Source organism: Mesoplodon bidens, assembly GCF_964165515.1.
Source record: "Mesoplodon bidens genome assembly, chromosome: 7".
In the NCBI taxonomy this organism is placed as follows: Eukaryota; Metazoa; Chordata; class Mammalia; order Artiodactyla; family Ziphiidae; genus Mesoplodon; species Mesoplodon bidens.
The window spans coordinates 39135393-39162166 of NC_138164.1; the positions used below are offsets into that span (position 1 = coordinate 39135393).

The 26774-nt window shown below is 35.7% G+C and overlaps 1 protein-coding gene across 4 annotated transcripts in view; it reads right to left on the reverse strand.

Annotated features, from left to right (window-relative positions):
- Positions 1 to 26774, reverse strand: part of LOC308619852 (uncharacterized protein) — an 811674-nt gene that overhangs the window by 758350 nt on the left and 26550 nt on the right. The gene's annotated exons all lie outside the window — the stretch shown is intronic.

Here is a 26774-nt window from a genome sequence, read left to right on the forward strand (position 1 = left end):
GCTGCCTGAGATCCTCCACTTTGGGTTGCTCATTTGTCTTGGCACACCCTCAACCGCTGGGATGGTGTGCCAGGTCTATTAAAAATAAACTGCTTAGACAATCACAAAGGTTTGAGAGGCAACCAAGAGTAGACAGGGTTAAATGACAAGGTTCATCTGTCACACAGCTCTTCAAGACTGGGAGATGTGGCTATTTCACTTAATGCATAGAAACCAACACAGAGAGTCAAGCAAAATGAAGAAAGGGAGGACTATACTCCAAAAAAAGAACAAAATAAAACCTCAGGAAAAAATCTTAATGAAATGAACATAAGTAATTTACTTGATAAAGAGTTCAAAGTTATGGTCATAAAAATGCTCACTGAACTCAGAAGGAAAATGGATGAAAACAGTGAGAACTTCAACGAAGAAATAGAAGATATAAGAAAGTTCCAAATAGAAGTCACGGAACTGGAGAATGCAATAACTGAACTTAGAAATACAGTAGATGAAGCACAAGAAAGAATAGGTGAACTCAAAGACAGGTCAGAGGAACTCATCCAATCAGAGAATAAGGAAGAAAAAAGAATGAAAATAATGAATATAGCTTAAGGGATTTATGGCACATCAAATGGAATAAAATTCACCTTATAAGAAACTCCAGAAGGAGAAGAGAAAAGGGGGCAGAAAACATTTGTAGAAATAATATCTGAAAACTTTTCCTAACCTGGGGAAAGAAACAGACATCCAGATACAGGAAGCCCAGAGAGCTCCAAAGCAGATCAACCTAAAGAGATCCATACCAAGAAATATTAAAATTAAAATGTCAACGTTAAAGATAACAAGGGAATCTTAAAATCACCAAGAGAAATACAACTTGTTATATAACTTGTTATATACAACTTGTTATACAACTTGTTATATAACATCAACCTAAAAAGCTTCTACACAGAAAAATAAACAATCAACAAAATGAAAGGGCAAGCTACAGAATGGGAGAAAATATTTGCAAATCATGTACCTGATAAGGTGTTAATATCCAAAATATATAAGGAACTCATACAATGGCTATATCTATATATCTATATATAGATATATAGATATAGATAGATATAGATTTTCAAACAATTCAATTAAAACTTGGGCAGAAGAACTGAATAAAAAATTTTCCAATGAAGACATCCAGATCACCAACAGGTTCATGAAAAGATGCTCTACATCACTAATCACCAGGGAAATGCAAATCAAAACTACAACGAGATATCACCTCAAAGAGACTAAGAGGTAACAAATGTTGACAAGGATGCAGAAAAGGAAACCCTTGTGCACTGTTGGTGGGAATGTAAATTGGTACAGCCGCTATGGTAAACAATATGGAGTCTCCTCAAAAAATTAAAAAGAAAACTACCATACATTAGCAATCCTGCTTTGGGTATATATATATCCAAAGAAAATGAAATCACTATTTCAAAGAGATATCTGCACTCGCACGTTCATTGCAGCATTATTCACAATTGCCGAGAGATGCAAACAACCAAAGTGTCCATACATGGATAAATGGATATAGAAGATGTGGTATGTACATAGATGGAATATTATTCAGCCATGAAAAAGAAGAAAATCCTGCCACTTGCAACAACATTTATGGATCCTTGGGGCATTATGATGAGTGAAATAAGTCAGAGAGAGAAAAATAAATACTGTATGATGTAACTAAATTGTAGACTCTAAAACAGCCAAACCCAGAGAAACAGAGAATAGAATGGTTGTTGCTAGGGGTTGGGGTTGGGGGAAATGGGGAGATGTTGACCAAAGGGTAAAATATCCAGTTAGCACATGAATTTCTGGGAATCTAATCTACAGCATGGTGATTGCAGTTAACAGAACTGTATTATATACTTGAAAGTTGCTAAGAGAGATCTTAAATGTTCTCACCAAAAAAAATGCTATTTATGCGAGGTAACGGAGGTGTGTTAACTAGCTCCACTGTGGTAATCATTTCACAACATGTAACATACCAACAGGTTGTACACCTTAAACTTACACAATGCTATATGTCAATTACATCTCAATAAAGTTAGAAAAAATACAGAAAACAGACTGTTGCATAACATTCAAGCAAAAATACTAGTTTGGGACTGCTTTTTCTTGAATTTAGTCATTGTTCCTTCCTGAATCTGTTTTCTATCACATGATAGCAGACTCATACAGGCAGCTTACTTCTGATCAGGTGCAGCCAAAGAGAAGCAACTGATGGTATATGGAAGTTTAGGGATAAGCTATGAGATTTCTCCCTTTCTTCTTCTACTTTGTGAAGATTCTCCAGCAGCAACTGTGTAACTTCCACGGCTCCAACTCCAATGAGACAGAACTGGTATGGTCTGACATTGATGATCATTTAACCTGGCCCTGGACGCCTCTACAACCCTCTCCTTAACTTTGCCTTTCCAGCATAGGGGTACAAGTAAATTCCTATTCCTACTAATCACTCCATTATCTAGGTGGCCCTTCTTTACTTCTCAGAAGTTTCATCACTGGTGTTCTTAATACCCTGTATTAAATTTATTTGCAAAGACTTGAAACAATTTCTATTTTATTTGTTATGGGCAAATACAGTCTAATAAAATTTCCAAATATTAAAAAAATTAGAAGACACATGGAATCTCAAAATGGGGAAATGTTAGCCACGTTTAGGAAGAAAATGTACTAATATTATTGGAGGAGAGAATTCAGGAATTGGAAGATAACACTAATGAGTTTGGAAGGTATAAGACTGTGGAGAAGTTTGAATGGTGGGCTTCATGCCACAGGAAATAGGGAGTGATTCAAAGTTCTATAAAGATTGTGCTCACTTCAGCAGCACATATACAAAGTTTTATAAGATTAATCTGAAAGTGGTAGGCAGTTTGGAGTATGTGATGGAGTGATGTCAAAGAAAAATTGCACCAGATGGTTAAACAGGCAAGGAGTACTTTACTCAAGATGATTCTGTAATAGGGGAGAGACACTGAACTCCGTTCTGCTGAAACAAAAGGCATGGAAGTTTTTAGATGCCAGGATGAGCTGTAGGAAAAATAGTAGAGGATGCTGGGGAAGAGGTTGGTCAATATAATTAGACCATCTCTGTTTGCTTTGGCTCTTATCAAAGTTAGGCTCCTATACTCCCCACAGAGACTGGGAACTAGGGGCAATACCTTTCTTGAAGGTTGTATTTCAAAGAGCTGACTCCCAGGTCCTTGAGAAAGACATTTCTGGGTTGGAAAATTATCAAGTGACTAGGAGAAAATTTACATCTCAAAGGGGCAGAGAAAGAATTTATAATTTCAAGCTTCTTAAAGTAAATGTTTTCAGAAAAGGGAGGTTAGGGGCCTATGGTAAAGAAAAATCCTGTCTGAAGTTTAGCCAAACTGAGGGACACATTAAGGCCATCTTGATCAGTAGTTAAAATTAGCATTACCTTCAGGAAGGTTATTTTATAAAGAAAAGCAATGCTTTAGGAACTTTCTCAGAAGAATCAAAAGTAAGTGTCTGCTAGTTAGATACAGGTCAGGAATAATGAGAAAGGGCAGTTACAAAGTAAACTCAACTAATGTTCTCTGTGTTGTAGCTTTAATAAAGATGAAATAAGTAGAAAAAAAATAATCCATTGGTACACGGTGAGAGCCAATTGGATGGACTGCCCAATTAGAAATACTTCTTTATTTTCTAGTCATTATCAGTCAAGGATTAACAAACCTACTTTTATTAGATATACTTCTGTCTAGGGATTGAGAAATATCAATTATTTAAACTTAATCACTACTTTATTTCTGTGAGATTTTTAAAAATATACTTTGGGGAAAAGTAATGGAAGAGTGATATAGCACTAAAACATTCAAGTGAATGACATAATAAGATCCTATCTTTCTCAATTTAAGGAGAAAAAAAGGGAGGGCAAAAGAAATGGGCAGAAAGTAAGTTTACCAACCAGTCATTGTGTCAAGTGTTTTCATATATTTATCTAATTTAATACTCACAAAACAATGAGACATAAGGAAGATATTTATCCCATTCCATAGATGAAACTCTATTTACAAAGTAATATATCAACCATTTGTAGAGCTGACCCTTGAATTTAAGGCCTTACGTCTGTGGAAATGCAAGAGCCAAACCCTGCTAATACAAGGTGCTTAGAAGAGGTAGACTTCAGTGAGCAGGAAAATCAGAGCATGCGTGAACTGACGACAAGTTTTGCTGATCTAGCAGCTTTGTGAGATATGTCTAGATTCAAAGGCCCTTGCTCTACTAAACCATCAAAGTAGAGGTGGTCTCCTTCTGAAACAACCAATATTTGCAGAGCTATTCAGACTTTGGGTCATGGTATTTTTTCAAGGATTAACTATTATCACTGGCTTTTCAAATTTTAACTTTAGAAAGTCCTTGCTTTTGTTGAAAGCAATGTTACATTTTGATGCAGTTGTTTGCAGGGATGAAACTTGCGGTCGCCCTCTGGAGGCTATTCTCAGGTCCGACTAGCATACCTTAATTTTGAGAAAGAAGTCAGGTCTTAACAATTTAACAAGTCATTTTAAATGTGTGGAAATTATGTATATACATTATACTTTTTTAGAAGTTACAAAACATTGAGTTCAAAATGCTCAAAATATTTTAAAATGCTGAATTAAACGATTTATGGCATAGCATGTTTTGAATTCCTGTTCTCCCTTTGGAAATGGAGATGGTCATCATTCTCCTTTTATCACGCAATATCTATACTGGGACTAAAACCGTTATTTTTTCCTCCCCTATTATAGGAACACATGGGCAATTAGTTCTATAAAATGAATAATAAAACATATGACACAATACTATACACTCAATTACTACCAAGATCTTCCATTTTAAGTTTTAAAAAAAAATCTCTAAATTTCCAATTAAAAAAATTTTTTTTCTTTCTCTCAGAGATAAAACATCAGAGCTTACAAGAACCCTTAAAAACAGAATGGCTCAAAGGATAAAAATGTTTTGCTCCCTAGTTCATTCTTGTTCAGTTTTCTTGTAGAAGGTGTATTATACCAGTTAGTGTAAATTATACAAGCAAAGTTCTTGCCATATATTGGTGACAGCTTTTCTACATAAAGTAAGCAGTTAAGGGGCTTCCCTGGTGGCGCAGTGGTTAAGAATCCACCTGCCAATGCAGGGGACACGGGTTCCAGCCCTGGTTCCCGAAGATCCCACATGCCGCGGAGCAACTAAGCCCATGTGCTGCAACTACTGAGCCTGCGCTCTAGAGTCCGTGTGCCACAACTATTGAGCCTGCGCTCTAGAACCCATGCGCCACAACTACTGAAGCCCGTGCACCTGGAGCCCATGCTCCGCAACGAGAAGCCACCGTGATGAGAAGCCCGCACACTGCAACAAAGAGTAGCCCCCACTCTCCGCAACTAGAGAAAGCTCGCGTGCAGCAACGAAGACCCAACACAGAGCCAAAAATAATAAATAAATAAATTTTTTTAAAAAAAGTAAGCAGTTATGAGCTGCTATAAACCTACTGTTTCTTTACTTGATTTAAATGAATTTAATTCTTTAAATAACTGAGCAAGTAGAGAATTTAGACTCAGCCATTATTAGAGGTACCTTATACAACCAAAGTGGTATAAAAACCCTGTAACATGAAAGTGTTGTGGAGGTCCTTCTGGTCTTCTGAGACCGGGACACCTGTACCTTTATGTCCCATTTATAAATGCTCCTCTATAATGTTTGGGATGCTGAAATATTTGATGAGATAGATACCTCATGCCTATTACATGCCTTCCCTATATCTCTCTCAACTACATCCCTCTAATGAGTTGGTGCAGCTCCAAGGCTCTATCCAGTAACAAGGTAGTGTCAGGCAGTGCTTGTTGTACTCACTGGCTTTTAATCCTCCAACTGCCTTGTAATCTCCTCCTTCACACCTTGAGGCTTAGAAATGGCATATTTCCTGAGGAAGAGGTTTCTAGGGAGTCCTGTATACTTGCTTGAAATGGGGACAGAAGGATGGAGGAACAGAAGGGAAGATACACGGAAGATGAACGGATTTTTTTTTTTTTTTTTTTTTTGCGGTATGCGGGCCTCTCACTGTTGTGGCCTCTCCCATTGCGGAGCACAGGCTCCGGACGCGCACGATCGGCGGCCATGGCTCACGGGCCCAGCCGCTCCGCGGCATGTGGGATCTTCCCAGACTAGGGCACGAACCCGTGTCCCCCGCATCAGCAGGCGGACTCTCAACCACTGCGCCACCAGGGAAGCCCCGGATTTTTTTTAATATAAATTTTTCTGCCATAAAAACTATAGGTACCAAGCAAAGCAATCAGGGAAATATATATTCATGCATTAATTTACCACTTACAACGATGAGTAGATAGAGGACATTAGATAGATTAAGGAAGTATCTAGGAGGTAAAATGGATAAGATTGATAATGGATAGGATATAGTGGCTGATGCGAGAGGTTGAACTCAAAGATTATTGTTAGGTGCCTGGTTTATACAACTGGGTGAATGGTGTCACTACACACTAAGACAAATGAAAATGAAGGAGGAGAGATTCAGCAGTTTAGGGAGACCATGAGTATTTAGCTTTATGTATATTTTAAATGAACAGATTTAGATGTTAATTAGGCAACTGGATTTACAGAATTCAGATTAGAGGTCTCAGGTACACAAATGTCCAAACTTGATGGAGTTGGTAACTGAAGCTGTGTGTTTCTGTGAAATCATATTATGAGTTCCAGAGTGAGAGGACATAATGGCCTAAAACTGAATTTTGAAGAATTTCAACATTTAATGTCTGAGGAGAAGGATACGTACCTGCAAAGAAGATAGAGAATGAACTGCCGCAGAGATGAGAAGAAAACCAGAGGAGTTTTTGGGTCAAGGAAAATCAAGTCTCAAAGACAGAAGCAAATCCTACTTACAGGTCAAGTAACTAGGAGATAAAATTTTCACATCGCATCCATGGATTTGGAAATAGTTTATGAAGTACCTTTTTATTGGAGTAATAAAAGATGGATTCTATTGGGAGTGGGTTGAAGCATGAGAAGGAAGTCATAAAGTGAAGATATCAAATATAGATAAACATTTTTAAACAGCTTTATGGAGGTATAACTGATGCACAAAAAATGGCACATGCTTAATGTATACTATTTGATGAGTTTGGACATATGCATAAACCCATGAGACAATTAACACAATCAAGGTAATAGACATATCTGTCCCCTCCAAAAGCTTCCTTGTGTCCCATTTTTTCTGTGTGTGGTAAGAACACTTCACATGAAATTGACCCTCTTAACTAATTTTAAGTGCTTAACACTATTGTTAACTATAGACACTATTTGTACAGCAGATTTCTCAAATTTATTCATCTTGTATAACTGAAAATTCATACCTGTTGAACAACAGCTCCCCATTTCTCCCTTTCCCCAGCCCCTGGCAACCAACATTCTATTCTCTGCTTCCATGAGTCTGATTATTTTAGATACCTCATATAAATGGAATTATGCAGTATTTGTCCTTCTGTGACTGGCTTATTTACTTAGCGTATTGTCCTCCAGGTTCATCCCTGTTGCCACAATGGTAGAACCCCCTTCTTCTTTTAAAGTTGAAAATATTCCATTGTAAATATATACTACATGCTTTGAACCATTCATCTGTTGATGAACATTTTGGGAAAAGCTTCTTGACACTGATCTTGGCAATGATTTATTGGCTATGACACCAAAAGCACAGACCACAGAAGCAAAAATAGACAAGTAGAACTACATCAAAATAAAAAGCTCCTGCACAGCAAAGGAAACAACCAACAGAATGGAAAGGTAACCAATGGAATGGGAGAAAATATTTGCAAATCATATATCTGGTAAGGGGTCAATATCCAAAATTTATAAGGAATTCCCACAACTAAGTAGCAAATAAACCCAATAACTCCATCAAGAAATGGGCAAAGAACTTGAATATACATTTTCCAAAGAACACATATGAACGGCCAAAATGTATATGAAAAGGTACTCAGCATCGCTAATCATCAGGGCAATGCAAATCAAAATCACAAAGAGATATCACCTCACACCTGTTAGGATGCTTAGTTTCAAAAATATAAAGGTAACAAGTACTGGGGAGAATATGGAGAAATTGGATCTCTTGTACACTGTTGGTGGGAATACAAAATGGTATATAGTCACTATGGAAAACAGTATGGAGGCTTCTCGAAAAATTAAAAATAGAACTATCATATGATTTAGCAATCCCACTTCTGAATGGATATATGTATATATATATGTATATATATATGTGTGTGTGTGTGTATATATATGTATAAGAGAACTGAAATCAGGATCTCAAAAAGATTGCACTCTCATGTTCATTGAAGCATTATTCACAATTGCCAAGATATAGAAAAACATTTTCAAGAATTATTTTAAAAACTGTGCCTTTGAAGAAGAGATAGTGTGGTAATTAGTAACAGAAGTCAGGTGGAGAAAGGTGAGTTTGGTTTTGCTTTCCTTTTTTGCTTTACTCTTCTTTATTATTTTTCCCAATTTGGAAGATTTTAGAATGTTTAAAAAAGATAGTGGAAAAGATCCAGATTAGAGAAGGTATTGAACAAAATAAGGATCCTTAGAGAGTGCAAGGTGATGCAATCCAAATCAGGAGTAAGGGAATTGGGTTTAGTAGGAATAGAGCTTCTGTTCTGTTAAATTACCAAAGGAGATAAAGATGGCAGCAGATGTAGTAACTCTATTATGTTAATTAACAGGAAAGTTCTCCTAATGTTTTTTCTTTTCTTTTCTGTGAATTAAAAGAGATTATCTCCTGATATTATAGCAAATGGTGGGGACATGCCATTTAAGAATAGTGCAATAGCTGAATCACTTTGTTATACAGCAGAAACTAACACAACATTGTAACGCAATTATACTCCAATAAAGATTTAAAAAAAAAAAGAATAGTGCAGAAAGAGAGAACAAAGTGTAGAGTGGGAAATGATGGGTCCAGATTAATGTAGCAGAATTAAAGGGCAATATTAAAGGACCTTTTAGGTTAGTGATCATGAATTTATAAAGGAAACAATCTAAACTATTATACACTTTACTTGGGAAGACTTTGAAAGCTGGAGATCAAGAAAAGAGAAAGCAATGGTTTGGGTTGATCCAGCATAATTAAAAGACACTGGAACAGGGCTAGGGACAAACACACTAGTAGATAATGGACATTGGAATGTAAGAGAGTAAGGGGAGATACAAAGGCATATCAGGAGAAAGCAAGGGAGTAAACAGACTTGCGTCAAAGTACTATCATAGTGGTGGGGTATTTGAACAAGTGAACTGGAATGTGAGAAGTTATTGTAAAGGGATGGCATATTTGTGTGAATAATTTTTAAAGACTATTTCTCTTTTTCCAGCTCTGATTTTTATTTTAGAGGACTGACTCCTGAAAACTCGGTTTCCCAGGATTCACTGACAACTAGCTTCCAATTAATTTTGAGTAAAGGAAGGACTGGTGAGAGTTTGGAGGAAGGGGATAGGGGAGAACCCAGAATGCCCTCTTTCTTTGAGTTGTACATACAACTGAGGCTTCGTCTCCCTCATGCGTCCAATTCCTGCTCAAGGGCTTCTCCCTCCATGTTCCCAGCACCCACTAGCAGTCTCTACATTCATTCCAGTTCTGCTTAGGGGATTCAGTCTTTCCAAACTCTAGGTTGCCTTCCTATTTCATTTGACTCCAGCTTTTATAACTTTTGAAACAAGCTCCTTTTATTAAAATCTACTTTCTAAACTTCCTGAAGCAGATTTCCTGTCCTGCATGAGTAATCCCAGGAAAAAGATGCTCAAGATGGGGCTCTGGAATAAGGTTTTGAGCTTGAATGTAATAGTGACTCCATTGCCAATGCAAAGACAAGTGCTTCTTCCGAGTAGTGGAAGCAATAAATAAATTACCAGCAATATTTGCTTTGAACATATTGCCAGTTGAAGACAATACTTTTACATCTCAAGCGGCAGCGGATTTTGTCTATTACAGCAGTAATACCTACAAGCACCATGGGGACCATTAGCTGCTTCTTATAGCACCAGAGAGCTTACAAAATGAAAATGTTTACACTTAATGTTAAAAGGTGTTAGGTGTTTAAGCTCTCAGATCGAGGCATGGGAAGACACAGAGAGCCACACTGAGGGCCTTAAAATTTTCTCATGTCTTAGAGCCACACAGCAGACATGGCTGAGGATCAAGTTTCAAATCTAAAAGTGTGGGTTGCAGAATTAAAATGCAAGTTCAACGTACATCTGTGCTAAGCCTCACAGATTAATATCAGGACACTGATCAGGAAGAGTTGGGTATTAAGATAAGGATATATTGAGTATTTAGGATAAGTGCAGGTAGGCAGACTCAGATTCATATGAAAATTTTTAACCCAAATCTTCCTGTGGTTTCCTCGCCAAAGGAAGCCACTCTCCTTCCTCCCCATTTGAGGAAACTAACCTTCCCTTACTTACTTAACATATCTCTAAAGACCTCATCTAAATAGGTTAGTTTTCAAGGAAATTTCTACTTTTCTCAAGACCCACCCACATCAGCACTTATTGCATCCTAATAACTACAGTCAGATTCTACCAGGCCCCAGTAGGCAAGTATAATGTCCACCCTGGTAGGAGTTAGCATATACATCAAAAGAAATGCTATATCCTGCTAACGTGTATCAGCAGAAACCTGTAGAATGTGTGTGTGGCATATGGTTTTTTTTGGGTTTTTTGTTTGTTTTTTTGCGGTACGCGGGCCTCTCACTGTTGTGGCCTCTCCTGTTGTGGAGCACAGGCTCCGGACGCGCAGGCTCAGTGGCCGTGGCTCACGGGCCCAGCCGCTCCGCGGCATGTGGGATCCTCCTGGACCGGGGCACGAACCCGTGTCCCCTGCATTGGCAGGTGGACTCTCAACCACTGTGCCACCAGGGAAGCCCTGGCATATATTTTATAAGTGTTAGACTGAGAAAGATCGAATATAAAGTTGCAAGGGGTTGAATTTATTATAAAGACGTTACCTGAGATTCAAAGTATTAGCTCTAGCTGATGGAATTGGCTCTAATCGTTGGCTTGTTTGGCTGACTGAAACATAGATTCAATAGTCAGCAACATTCAAAGAGGGCAAGATGCCATAATTTATCTGACAGAATGTAGACAAAGGAATCCATGTACTTAAAATGAGAATGTTGGAGTGGATTAATTATGTAAAACCCACTCAACTATCCCATAGTTATGCCCCCTCAGAGGTCACCGATAACATTCTTCTTCAAGACATTAAGACATTCTTTGATGAGAGAAATACAAGCATCCTTTTAAACCTCTGTGGCATCTGTCTTCTGTGGGCTAAAGATGACAATGCGGGATAGCACCAATGAAATGGCCCCCGTGCTTTTTAACAGGAACATTGGGTTACAAAGTAGCAGAGGTTAAGTGGTAGCATTTAACATGAGAAACAAGGTGAGTGCAATTATCATAAAGGTCAGCAGGGCAGAGTGGCAGTATTTTGACCCAAAGTGACTTCCAGCAGTAACAGATTAATCACATTTACACTGGGAATTACATTGATGAGCAGGCTTGAACTGTATAAATGAAAATAAAATTCAAGCACAATGAGCAGAAACCTGCATTGATTTTCCAGGAATGAAAATTACAGCCTCGCCCAGACCTAAACCAGAGATCAGGTGGCTACAATAGCTTCAGGAACTTTGCTGCAACACTGTCCAAAGTATAGAGTGTGATTATTTTCTTCCTCCAGGTCTACCTCAAAGGGGTTTACAATTTTCCAGGGGGAATGTTTAGAAAGAAAAGTGGAAAACTCAGAATTTTTCAGAGATTATTAAGATAAATTTACACACCTGAGGTTCCAAAACATCACTGTGGTCTTCAGGTCATAATAGGGCTTATGGAAGCCATGTGATAATTGGAATTTTGACACAAGTTCACCTCACTAGAAATCTTGTGCAGTGACCTACACTATATTTCCCCATATCTGAATGTATTTTTGGAGTACACATACTTGGAAAATGACAGAACTCTCAACCAAGGTCAGTGAGTGCTATTAAGAACGGCTACTGCCTGACATCCATTAGGATAGCTATTATTAAAAACAATAATAAAGAACAAGTATTCGCATGGATGTGTAGAAATCTGAACCCTTCTACATTGCAGTTCCTCAAAAAATTAAACAGAACTACCATACGATCTAGCTATTCGACTTCAGAGTATATATCCAAAGGAATTAAAAGCAGGGACTTGAACAGATGTTTGTAATTTCACCTTCTTAGCAGCATTATTCACAATAGCCAAAAGATGGAAACAACCTAAATGTCCATCAACAGAGGAATGGATAAACAAAATGTAGTATATACATACAATGGAATATTAATGACCCTAAAAAGGTAAAAAATTCTGACACACACTACGATACGGATGAACTTTGAAGACATTATGCTACATGAAATAAGCCAGAACCGAAAACACAAATACTGTGATTCCAGTCATATGAGGTACTACAGTAGTCAAATTTATATAGACAGATCATAGAATGGTGATTGCCAGGGTCTGGGTGCAGTGATGAATGGAGAGGTGTTGTTTCATGGGTACAGAGTTTCAGTTTGGGAAGATGAAAAAAGTCCTGGAGATGAATGGTAATGATGGTTGCACAACAACGTGAATGTACTTAATGCCACTAAATGGTACACCTACACATGGTTAAGATGGTCACTTTTATGTCATGCATATTTTGCCACAACTGGAAAAAAATACATAGGAAGGGCCAAGTGGAAACTCCTGGAACTGTCCCTACATGAAAACGATACCCAAAAATAGCAATAGCACATATCTGGGGAATTTGCAGAGACTAAAATAACCATGCAGATGGGAATCTCCATCACCTGCCCCATTTAAATAATCTGTTTGGCCTGTAAAAAAGGCAAATAAGTCATGGACAATGATTGTTGATTATCATAAGATAATGAGGTACTAATTCTAATCAAAGCTGCTGGATTTTATGGGCCTCTTTTTTCTGGAACAAATCAAAACATCTCTAACTCCTGATACACAGCTATTGATCTGGCGAATAGTTGTCTCCACATCAAACAGCAAAGGTAATGGAGCAGTTCACTTCTATCTGACAGAGACAGAAGTACACTCAAACTTTGTCTTACTTGAGTGCTATGCCAAGTCTCCCGATGTCTATAACATTATAGTCCACAGGGAGATTAGTCATCTGGATATCACAAAAGCATTATGATAGTCCCTTGTATTGATGAGTTTATGGTGATTGGACATGAGAAAAAGTAGGAGGTACTCAAGTTGTGTCAGTAAGATACATAGATGTCAAAGAGTGGGAAATAAACTCCATGAAAATTTAGGATGTCAAATATATCACAGCCTAAGTATGATAATGCACACAAACAGAAACCAACCTCCAGAAAGCACTGAAGATCATGTTGATTTGTTTTAAAGATGCAGGCAGCACACAGCTAGGATTCCGAAAGATTTGTTACACACTCCCTTTCCTAAATCCCATTCCTGATAGTGACTGCTCTTTCCTTTTACCTCTTCTCTCCTGTCCTCACCCTTCCTTTATTGTTCCCTATCCTTCTTACCCCTTTGCCCTCTTTCATTCTTCCTCATAGAGAATAGCCTGGGCTATTATTTGTATTCTTTACATTCTTTATATCTCTCTCCCGTCCACCCCCCACCTCAACAAAGGCCTTGTACCAATTAAGAAAGTAAACATTTCAAGTCTTCAGAGTATTGACAGGAGAAAGGTTATGGGGAAATAGCAAATCCTGACAATTTAAATATTCTCTATGTATCACATAAGTATATTTATTGTAAATAAATTCATACATGCAATAATAGTACAAATAGAAAATATTCACAAGCTACCAGACTGCCAAATTCTGCATGAGATACAAAATCACATACCTATACTATCTGCTTTTCAATTTATAATTAAAACCATGTTACCTCAGAATTTTAAAAATAGCGTTTGGATAATTATAAAAAAAATTATAACTACATTAAAATTTTAAATTTCTGCACTTTTAAAGACACCATTAGAAAATGAAAGGGCAAGCCACAGATTGGAGAAAATATTCATGAGATATAGATATAGATATAGATATATACATAACATAGACTGGCATCCAGGATATGTAAGATGACCTTACAACTCAATAGTGAAGTAGTATTTGGGGGAAATACTACTTCAGAATTATAAGAAACAAATATTTGTGTTTAAGCCACCCAGCCTATAGTATTTTTTATTGAGATATAGTTGAAATATAACATTATGTAAGTGCAAGGTGTACACTTGTTGGTTTGGTACATTTGTATATTGCAGTATGATTACCACCAGTACCATTAGCTAACACCTCTATCATGTCACACAATTATCATTTCTTTTTTTGTGGTGAGAATAATTATGATCTAGTCTCTTAGCAACTTTGAAGTTTATAGTACAGTATTGTTGACTGTAATCACTATGTTGTGCATTAAATCTCCACGGCTTATTTATCTATCAATACCAGTTGCAAGTTTATATCATTTGACCAACATTTTTCCAATTTCCCCACCCCCAGCCCCTGGAAACCACCATTCTACTCTTTGCTTTTATGACTTTGGCTTTTTTAGATTCCATATATAAGTGATATAAGACAGAAAAAGACCGTCTATGGTATTTTTGTCATAGCAGACCAAACAAAGGAGTATTTGGGAGATGCCATATCATGTAAGCTTTTTAGTCAATGGTGAGAAATATTGATTTTATTCAATTACAATAGGATAGTGCAATGCAGAGTTGGGTTTGGAGGCTTAAACATGGGAGAAAAATGATCTAATTTAATTTTTAAAGATTATCTATGGGGGGAGGGCTTCCCTGGTGGCACAGTGGTTGAGAGTCCGCCTGCCGATGCAGGGGACACGGGTTCGTGTCCCGGTCCGGGAAGATCCCACATGCCGCGGAGCGGCTGGGCCCGCGAGCCATGGCCGCTGAGCCTGCGCATCCGGAGCCTGTGCTCCGCAACGGGAGAGGCCACAGCAGTGAGAGGCCCATGTACCACAAAAAAAAAAAAAAAAAAAAAAAAAAAGATTATCTATGGGGAGTTTCCTATAGACAAGTAAACAAGGATTCAAGAAGAAACTTTAGAAGGCCCTTTTTAAGAGTCCAGGTAACGGACAGCAGATTAAGGTGGTAAAAATAGAAAAACATTAACTAGCAATTAACTGAGAAATAGATTTTCAGGAACTAACCCCCACACATTTAGATAATTCATCTGAAATATGCTATTTGAAAATATAGCTTCTTAGGATGCATCATATCTCTGAAGGAAACGCTAAAATACCAATGGATAGTCCAAGCAATGAAGATTTACTGAGTGTGTGTGTGTGTGTGTGTGTGTGTGTGTGTGTGTGTGTTCCTCAACTGTCCTAGGTTCAAGGAAAGGCAAATAGAAATAAAACCTTCATGTTGGAATACTGTCCCACAGTGAGTAAAGGTATCATGTACTTTTAAAATTGTATCTATTTAAACAAAGCCTAATGTAATGGGAAAAATAAACTAGACCTGGAATCAAAAGACCTGAGTTTGAATCGCAGCTTGATTAATTAACAGAATATTAAGTTCGGGCAAGTTGTCCACATTTGATCAATTTCAGGTTCCTTATTTACAAAATGGTAGGCTGGATGGAGTGATCACTAGGCTCCCTTCTTGCATGAGATTTTGTTATTCTACAACAGCATATTGGTATTCTCATTAAAGTGAATTTCAAGTGTTTGGTCAAGAAGAGGCTCGGGCTTCCCTGGTGGTGCAGTGGTTGAGAATCTGCCTACTAATGCAGGGGACACGGGTTCGAGCCCTGGTCTGGGAGGATCCCACATGCCACGGAGCAACTAGGCCCGTGAGCCACATCTACTGAGCCTGCGCATCTGGAGCCTGTGCTCCGCAACGAGAGGCTGCAATAGTGAGAGGCCCGCGCACCGCGATGAAGAGTGGCCCCCGCTTGCCACAACTAGAGAAAGCCCTTGCACAGAAACGAAGACCTAACACAGCAAAAATAAATAAATAAATTACTAAACTCCTACCCCCAACATCTTAAAAAAAAAAAAAGAAGAGGCTCATTCACTTCTTTTATGTCAAATTTAATAATAATGTAAGCCCTCATCCCATCAGGCAAAGAAGAAACTACCATTTGTCATCATTCAAGAATCCATTTCTTTCGTTAGGTCACATGAACATTCTAGAGGCTTAAAATAACCCTACAAAGTGTGGTAGAGGCTCTGTATTTGGGCCTTAAACAAAAGATACATCTTGTTGAACTTTCATGGTGGCTTTAAATCTGCTGACTCTACTGCTTCACTGATAAACTGGAATAACAGGAAAGTTGGTGCCTGAACCCATATTACTTGCATGAAGTGCATAACCCCTGTTTCTAAAATCTTTCTGTATCTCTGGAGACATGCTCTATTTTCACATTGCCATAGTGAATGTTTAAGTTTTCTGCTACATGAAGATATGTCCCTCTCTCCAGCCTCGGGGACATCTATCCCTCTTCCTTTGGAGTCTCAATGGCTCTCCTCTGTTTCCTCTCTCTCTCTCTCACCTAACATTATTCTTTCAAAGTATTTGTGCTTTTCAAAGAACAAAGGAAAATCGGTCAATTCCAGGAAACACCAGCTTTTCACCCTAACACAAATCTCCCCTGAAGTAATTAACAGCAAATGTTGACTACCATCTTGAAGTGGTGGTCATAGAGTTATTGGGGAAAACAAACACAAATTAAAGCTTCAATAAATTATACTGCCATAACTACAAATAATTAGCTCTTCAAGAAAACAGATTTATATATCGACAAAATCCTTGTTTTGGAGCCTCCTCACCAAATAGCCTTAGTCTTTAGGGGAACAATCAATGATCTGAAATCTATCCCTCACCAAGCATACTTTGAAAAGTTCATTCTACTATACAGCTCATTAGATCGAACTTGCAATAAATCTTAACAGACTCAGAGAAGAAAATGTTTACTTAAAGTGGTAAATTTTTCAAAACTTCACGTGGAGCCTGACGGGTATTTCCAAAGATCTGATTCCTGCATTTCGCTTCAGATCATCCCCAATCATTAGAGAGATCTCTATCCAAAAGGTATGTGAATCTTCTATGTTCATGTTGCCATATCTGACTACATATATATTCTTATTTAACACACACAAAAACTCATGTACACACTGTCTCTTGCTCTCTCTCTCACATACACACACAAACACACACACACACCCATCCCTTCAGTTCATATATTTGTAAACCTACATACTCTTTTTGTAACTGCAATTTATTTTTTAAATTCACATTATGTTATTATGATCCACCCATGTTAATACACACAAAAACATTTCATTCAATTTACCTATTGTATAATATTACTTTTGAGAACAAACCATAATTTATTTATCAATTACCTTTAAGAAGGGAATTTAGGTAACATCCACCTTATTATAAACAGCACTACATTAAGATTCCAATGCACCTAGCTTCTAATGTAGATAAATAAGAATTTCCTTAATGATAGAGAGGCTGACCTTTCTTTTATAAGTTTCGTGGCCACCCAGATTTATTCTTTTCTGTTTTTATTTGTCCATTTGTCTATACTGCTGTGGAAATGTTTCAATATGAATGTCATATAATCTGTTCAGCTTTTCTTCATACTTTGTGATTCTTTAAATGTTGTGTTTAAGAAACCTTTCCCTAACCTGACTTCATAAAGCTATATCCATATTTTGCTCCTAAAGTATTCATGTTTTTTCTTTCACATTTAATTTTTGATTTGAACTGGAATTTATTTTCTCATTTCTTTAAGATAGGGGTCTAATCCTTTGTCCATATGAATTTCCAATCATCTCAACACCATTTATTAAAAGGTTCATCCTTTCTCCACAAATCTGTAATGTTACCACATTAGTCTCTTTTTTAATCTATCTATGTTCCTGGGCCCTATATTCTGTTCAATTTTGTTTGTCTATACCTTTGCTGTGCCAGTACCACACTGTTTTAATTAATATGACTTTAAATGTTTATATCAGGCAGCATAGGTTGCCCTTTCTTCATGTTTCTTAATGTTTTCATATCTTCTTCAGAATGTTTTGGCTACTTTCAACTCCCTACTTATACGTAATGGTCACCTTGGCTAAGACACGGTAACCAGACATTTGGTCAAACATTATTCATGATATTTGTGTGAAGCATTTTTTTAGATGAGATTAACATTTCACCCAATCCGTTGAAAGTCTTAATAGAAAAAAGACTGACGTCCCCTCAAAAAGAGGGAATTCTGCCAGCAGACTGCCTTTGGACTCACACTGCAATATCAGCTCTTCCCTGGGTCTCCAGCCTGTTGCCCTGCCCTGCAGATGTTTTGCACATACACATCTCCTATTGGCTCTGCTTCTGGTTCTCTGGAGAACTCTGCCTAATACACTTCTCTCCCATATAAACTTTAGATTTAGCTTGTCATGGCTTATGAAAATATCTATTGCAATTTTCATTGTGATAGCAATGCATACACAAGTTAGTGGCATGGTCAATTATAAAATATTGATTCATTTTTACAAAGAATATTATAAAGTGTTCCATTTAATTTTTTACATCCTTTAAGAAAGCATCATTTTCTCCATGAATATTTGACTCACGTTATGATATTTATTCTCAAATACCTGATATTTATTATTTTATTGTGAATGATATTTTTACTTAATAGTAAAAGTATTAATGGAATAGTATTTACTAATAGTAGTACATTTTCTTACTGGTTGTTGCTAATATTTTAAATTCTTATTGGTTTTTGTATGTCAGTCTTGTATCCAGCAAGTTCAGAGATTACAGATTTTCTTGTATTTTGTATGCAGACATTTTCCACCTCTTTTTTTGTTTTCAAATATATTTTCCACTGGCTTGTGCTTCTGTACATATAAATTAATCTTGTGTTAATATTTTATTTGGAATAGTTTTATTGATCTCTATAAATGGATGTGTTGTATATTTTATTTATTTATTTATTTTGGTTTGGCTATTGTATATTGAAAAAGTGAGTATACCCTCTTGTTTCACTCTCTGAAAAATTTTATATAAGATAAAAGTTAATTTGATCCCTGAAGGATTTGCAAAGCACTTTTAAAATGTCTGGTCCTGGTGTTTTTGTTTGCTGATTTCTAGACATTTGACCAGACTAGCCTATTCATGTAAAAGTTGTTAGTATACTATGTTTCTCTATTTCCTCTTAAGACAATTTTGCTAATTTTATTTTTTAATTCAAGTTTTTATAAATTTTCATATTAATGGCATGATACTCTTTACTTTATTCCTATAATTAGTAAAACTCCAAATATATGTAAGTAAAACCCTTATTCTTTCATAGTTTTGTTTGTGCCTTCCTCTTCTATGAACATAAAAAAATACCATTCTTTATATTTTCAAAGAAACAAAATTGAAGTTTACTGATCCTCTCTATTGTCAATTTAGATCCCATTTTTTACTGACATATAATTCACATACCATAGAATTCACCTATTTATATATTTCAGTGATTTTGAGTATATTCACATATAAGTGCAACCATCATTACAGTCAATTTCGAACATTTTTATCACTTCAAAAAACAAATCTAATATTCTTTAGGCATCACCTCCCTATATTCCCACCCTACTTCCCACAAGCTCTAAGCAACCACTAATCTATCTTCTGTCCCTGTAGATTTCACTATTCTGGACATTTCATAGAAAGAGAATCATACAATATAAGGTCTTTTGTGACTGACTTTTTTACTTAGCATAATATTTTGAAGGTTCATCTAGGTGATAGCATGCATCGGTATTTCATTCCTTTTTATAACCAAGTAATATTTCATTCTATGGACATACCAATTCTGTTCATCCATTTATCAGCTGATGGACATTTTGGCTGTTTCCACTTGTTTGCTACTATGAAAAATGTTGCTATAAACAATCTTGTTCAATTGGTGTGAACATATGTTTTCATTTCTCTTGGGTATACATCTAGGAGTAGAATTGCTGGGTCATATGGTAATTTCATGTTTAATTGTTGGAGGAACTGCTTAGATGGTTTTCAATTGAGTGACGCCATTTTACTGTCCTACCACTATTGTTTTAAATAGTGTGAAGTGTGAGTCCTCCTACAAGTTGGAGATTATTGATACCCTCTATAGTTTGTTTTCTGTTTGTCCTACTTGTTTTATTAATTATCTCTTCTTCTATGGCACAATCTATTTAATTCTTATGTTGCAAACTTAGCTAATTAATTTCTAATAAGTTTCCTTTCAAATGTGTGTGTGTGTGTGTGTGTGTGTGTGTGTGTGTGTGTGTGTGTGACACAGATTACAAGTATTGATTTACAGGTTCCCAGCAAGGGTTTTTTTTTTCAGCTCTAAATATTTAGTAAATTCTGACAGAAATTGTCATTAAATAATAAAATAGAGCTTACAGTTTCAAACTTAATAGAGTCAAAGTAGACTGCTATAAATATTTCACGATTCCAGAAGAAAAATATGAAAGAATTTAGACAAGTAGGAAAAAAAGGAAGATTTAAACCAAATTAGTAACTACATTTAATGCAAATGGATTGGCTGCTCCAAATGAAAAGAAAATACGTGTCAGATTGTATAAAATTACATGTAACTATGTGCTATCTTCAAGAGACATACCCAAAGAAAGTGGAAGAAGTAAATAATAAATGCAAGAGCAGAAATTAATGACATAGAAAATAAACAATACAAATTCAAAAGCTAACATTTGGCTCTTTGAAAATACTAATAAAAATGGCTATCTACTTGAGAGTCTTCTCAAGACCAAAAAAGAAAAAGAAGCCAATATCAGAAAGGTAAAAGGGTCATATATCACATACATGTTACAGACTTTACAAAGGAAAAAATGAACAAAGTGTTTTCAAATAAATTTTAAATTTTATAAAAATCACAGTCCTCTAGAAAAATATAATATCAAAATAGATTCAAACAGAAATAGACATTTATACATACATTTATACATTACAGACACTGAATCAGCACTCACTATTCTCACCATGAAGAAAGCTGAAATCCAAGATTTTTCACTAGTGTGTTCTAAAGAAAGGAAGAATTCCAGTAGTACACAAACTCTTTGAGAATAGAAAGAGGGAACACTATTCAACTACTTTTTAATATTTTCTTCATTTCAAGACAGGAAAGGACAGTATAAGAAAGGATAATTAGAGGTGACCTTACCCAGGAAAACAGATGGTAAATATAATATAAGCAAACTGAGTCCAACATAAAAAGCTAATTTCATGACAGACAACCAAAATTATTTTACATAACAAAATTAATAAAATTAAAGATACAAAAAATTAAATCCAAAGTTTCTTATAATTTCAGCAGTCATGTATGATTTTACAAAAACCTGCAGCTAATCTTATCAAACTAGAAACAGAAACTTTCTTAAATGAAAATTAGCTATCTACCATAGAGTAACATTATAGATACAGGTGAGATGATTAAAGATTTAAAGATCAGGAAGAAGACAAGGATGCCCCCTGTCACCACTCTATTCAGTATTGTACTTGAGAGTTTAGCCAGTGGAGAAAGTCAAGAAAAAGAACTAAAATGTCTAAGGATTAGAAAAGAAAACACACAACTTGTTCTATTTAGATATGATATTGTTGTGTACAGAGAAAATACAAAATAATGTACAGGAAATTGCTAGGATTTGTAAGAGAGCTTCTTAAGATTTCTAGATAAAAATCAATAAAAATAAATTGTGTTTTTATATAATAGCATCAAACAGAAAGTGATAGTAAAAAGAAAGAAATCCTTTTACATAGCACCAAAAAGCTGAAGTAGCAATAAATCCAATAAGATATACAAAGCCTTTACAGACAACATTATAATAGTTTTTCAAAGACCTTGAAGAAATCAGAAATGAATAGAGATATATTTTGTGTTTATAAGTTGGATATCTTAATAGTGAAAAGATGTTAAGTCTCTAAAAATTAAGTTATAGGGTAAGAAAAATCTAAGTGAAAATGCCAAAGATTTTGTTTTGGACCTGAAAAACTTCTTTAAAAATTTATACGGATTACAAAAGCCCACCACACACTTGAAGAATAATATAAATGTGGGAAAACTTGTTCTACTGAATATTTAGTGTTCTTATAAAGCTCTAGTAACAAAGAGGGTGCAGTTTTGATATAGAGACAAACAAATGAACCAAAAGAAGACTTAATAGAGACACAGAAAAACAAACCAAAACATATATTGTTAAAACAAAATCATATGTATATATATGTACACACACACACACACACACATACATATGGCACCTCTGTATAACAGAGGTATCACAGCACCTCAACAAAGACATAACAAACTTTTCGATTAAAAAATGCTGAGCACTAGGGTATCCATAAAGAAAAAATAATTAAAATTGTATCATATTGTAAACAAAATTATTTCCAGATGGATTAATGACCTACATGTGAAATGGTACCAAATATATTTTAAAAGACAATATAGGAGGCTATCTTTAAGCCACAAAGTAGAAAGATGGAAAAAAGTATAAGCTTTAAAGGAAAAGATTGATGTATTTACCCACATTAAATTAAGAAATATTTTCCAACAAAAGAAAACACAAAGATAGTTAAAAGAGAGGTCATGCCACAGACCTGAAAAGATCATTGCAACATATAAAACCAATAGAGAGACTACTATTCAAAATATGAAAAGAACTTAAAAAGAATAAAGCTGGAGGTATCTCACGCCCTGACTTCAGACTCTAGTACAGACCTACAGTAAACAAAACAGTATGGTACTGACACCAAAACAGACATATGGAACAGAATAGAGAGACCAGAAATAAACCTATATACACTTATGGTCAATTAATCTAAGACAAAGGAGGCAAGAATGTTCAATAGGAAAAAGGTCTCTTCAATAAGTGGTGCTGGGAAAACTGGACAGCTACTTGTGAAACAATTAAATTAGAACACTTTCTCACATCATATACAAAAATAAATTCAAAATGGATTAAAGACCTAAATACAAGATCAGAAACCATAAAACTCCTTGAAGAAAACATAGGCAAAACACTCTGACATAAATAATAGCAATATTATTTTGGATCTGTCTCCTAAGACAAAGGAAACCAAAGAAAAAATAAACAAATGGGACCTAAATCAACTTTAAAGCTTTTGCACTGAAAAGGAAACCACTGACAACATGAAAAGACAACCTACTAAAGGGCAGAAAATATTTGCAAATGATATGACCTATAAGAGGTTAATATCTAAAATACATGAACATCGCATAAAACTCAATATTAAAAAAACAATTAAAAATGGGCAGAAGACCTGAATAGACATGTTTCCAAAGAATACATACAGGTGGCCAATAGGCACATGAAAAGATGCACATCACTAATCAACAAAGAAATACAAATCAAAACCACAATGAGGTATCACTTCATACCTGTCAGAATGGCTATCATCAAAAAGACTACAAATAACAAATGTTGGCAAGGATGTGGAGAAAAGGGAACCCTAGTACACTGTTGGTAGGAATATGAATTGGTGCAGCCACTATGGAAAACAGTATGAAGGTTTCTCAAAAACTAAAATCAGAACTACCACAAGATCCAGCAATTCCACTCCTGGGTATATATCCAAAGAAAACGAAAATACTAATCCAAAAAGATGAATGCACCCAATGTTCACAGCAGCATTATGTACATTATTTACAATAGCCAAGATATGGAAGAAACCTAAGTGCCTGCTAACAGCCAAATGAATAAATAACATGTGGTATGATACACACACACGCACGCACACACACACACACACACACACACAGAGAAATATTACTCAGCCATGAAAAAGAAAGAAATCCTGCCATTTGCAACAACATGGATGGACATGGAGGGTATTATGATTAGTGAAATAAGTCAGACAGAGAAAGACAAATACTGTATGTTATCATTTATATGTGGAATCTAAAAAATAAAATGAATGACTATAACAAAACTGAAATAGACTCACAGTTATAGAGAACAGACTAGTGGTTACCAGTGGGGAAAGAGAAGGAGGAAGGGGCAAGATAGGGGTAGGGGATAAAGAGGTATAAAATGTGTAAAATAAATCAGCTACAAAGATATATTTACAGTTCAGGAAATATGGCCAATATTTTATAATAACTTTAAATGGAGTATAATCTATAAAAATATTGAATCACTATGTTCTACATCTGAAAGTAATATAATATTGTAAATCAACTATACTTCAACTAAAAAATGAAATAAACTCTTAAAAGCAAGAATAAAAAGGCAAATAACCCAACAGAAAAGTAGGCCAAAAATTCAATAGACCCCTCAAAAAACAGCAAATCCCAAAAGCCAATAACTATATTTAAAACTGTAAAATATTTATATTTTCAATAGTAATCATGAAAACTAAAATTCACACCATAATGAGGTACCACTACACACAGATTAGATAGGAAATATTAAAATAAATGATAACAACTAATGTCAAGGAATTTAAATATGAGTCACCACCACTGTTGGAAGTGTAAGTTGATTTGACCACTTGTCATTATCTTGTGGTTTAAGGACATATTTTCTCTGTGACTCAGCATCTCATTCCTGAAACTTCCCTGTAACCCAGTAGTTCACTCCCTAGAGAAACGTGTTCTCCTGTCTACTAGGATACATATATAAACATGTATCTTGTTCAGCATTGTTCATGACAGCCATAAATAGAAAACAACACAAATATCTATCAACAGTATTACAGGAATGTGCACATAAGTAATAAATCTACAAAGAAAAACAATGAATGGGTTAACATAAAAGTTAGGTAAGTGGTTATTGTTTGTGCTATGGGAGGGTTTTGTGATGATGCAAGGCATGGAGGGGATTCTTGGTTGTTGCCAATGTTCCATTTCTTGACCCGTGTGATTGTAACAATTGTTACTGCTTCATAATTTTCATTAAATGTACATAGAGTCTATAGATTTTCCATCTAAACTCACAAAGAGAAACAGCTATTGTGCTTACTACCTAGGGAGTTAAGTACACAGGAATGATGCTACAGATGAATACTTATGTCTCCACAGAGATGCTTGCTGGCCACAAAAGCTAAAGCACCAGGATAACTGCCTTTCCTTATTTTCAAATTCCAAGTCTCACGTAAATGCACTGAGTTTGTGGAATTTCTTTTACATAAAGATCCCAAGCTGAAAGAGGGTTTGGGATTTTTTTTTCTTAACTTCTAACCTCTGCCTTAGGAAGGTATACTAGAAAATGCAGTAGCCCCCTTATCCTCAGGGTATACATTCCAAGACCCCAGTGGTTGCATGAAACAGCAGATAGCACCGAATCCTATATATACTGTGTTTTTTTCCTATACTTACATACCTATGATAAAATTTATAAGATAGGCACAGTAAGAGGTTAACAATAACTAATAATAAAATGTAAAAATTATAGCAATATACTATAATAAAAGTTATCTGAATGTGGTCCCTTCCTCTCTCAAAATATCTTATTGTACAAATTTCATGCCTTTTCCATCTTAACTAAGCACTTATCATGCACTGTGGCCATAACTTTTGCAATTTGAGGTGTGACCGCAAAACTAGCATGAATTTATTTTTCCTTCTTCACAATTTCACATACAGAAGATTCATTCTTACCATAGATCTTAGCAACCTCAGCAAATGATTTTTTCTTTCCTTATTAAACCAAGAACTTTCACCTTTTCACCTAAAGACACTACTTTACAGCTTCTCTTTGGCATATCCAAATTGCCAGCATCACTCCTCTTTTGCTTTGGGGCCATTATTAAGTAAAATAAGGGTGACTTGGACACAAGCACTGTGATACTGAGAGTCAGTTCTATAACCAAGATGGCTACTAAGTAACTAAGGGGTGAGATATGCCAGACAAAGGGATGGTCCATATCCCGGTGGGTGGATGGATGATACAAGATTTCATCACGCTACTCAGAAATTTATGAATTGTTTATTTCTGGAAGTTTCTACTTAATATTTTTGGACTTCGGTTGACCGTGGGTAACTGAAACAGTAGAAAATGAAACCTCGAATAAAGGGAAATGACTATAGATCAAATAGATGCTGAATGCCAATCCACTTATTTCACTCTAGGAGTAATCTTGGATGAATCAATTATAATACCATCTGAACTCTCCAAATATCTTTAGTTCTTTCAGATTGGTAAGAAGTGGTCTTGTTAATGACATAGTAATTCTTTTTCCCCTTGTCAATGAACAACATGGTGCACATATTCACTGAAGTGTGTCAAAACTCACACCTGTTAAATGACATTTTCAAATTAACTTCCTTAAGGTGATCCTGCCCTTAGAGAAGTAACTTTTCTTGCTTTTTCAGAGTCCTTAACTCCAAGAATCAAGTTTATTATTTAACTAGACCTACACTTCCAAATACTCTCACCAATAGCCACTGTCCCCAAAGAGTTTAGACTCTAGTGTTACCCTGAAGCATTTTTTCAAAGGAAAAAAAATCTCCCTAGAAAAAAGTATTTATATTCTCTTTAGGTTTAGTCTTCCTATGGGTATCAAATAATATTCACTCCTTCCTTAAATCTAACACAGACAAAAAAATTCCTGAATCTATACCATGCCAACTTCTGAATTCTGAATTTGGGATACAGTAAATTAATGATTAATAGTTTCTTCTTCAACT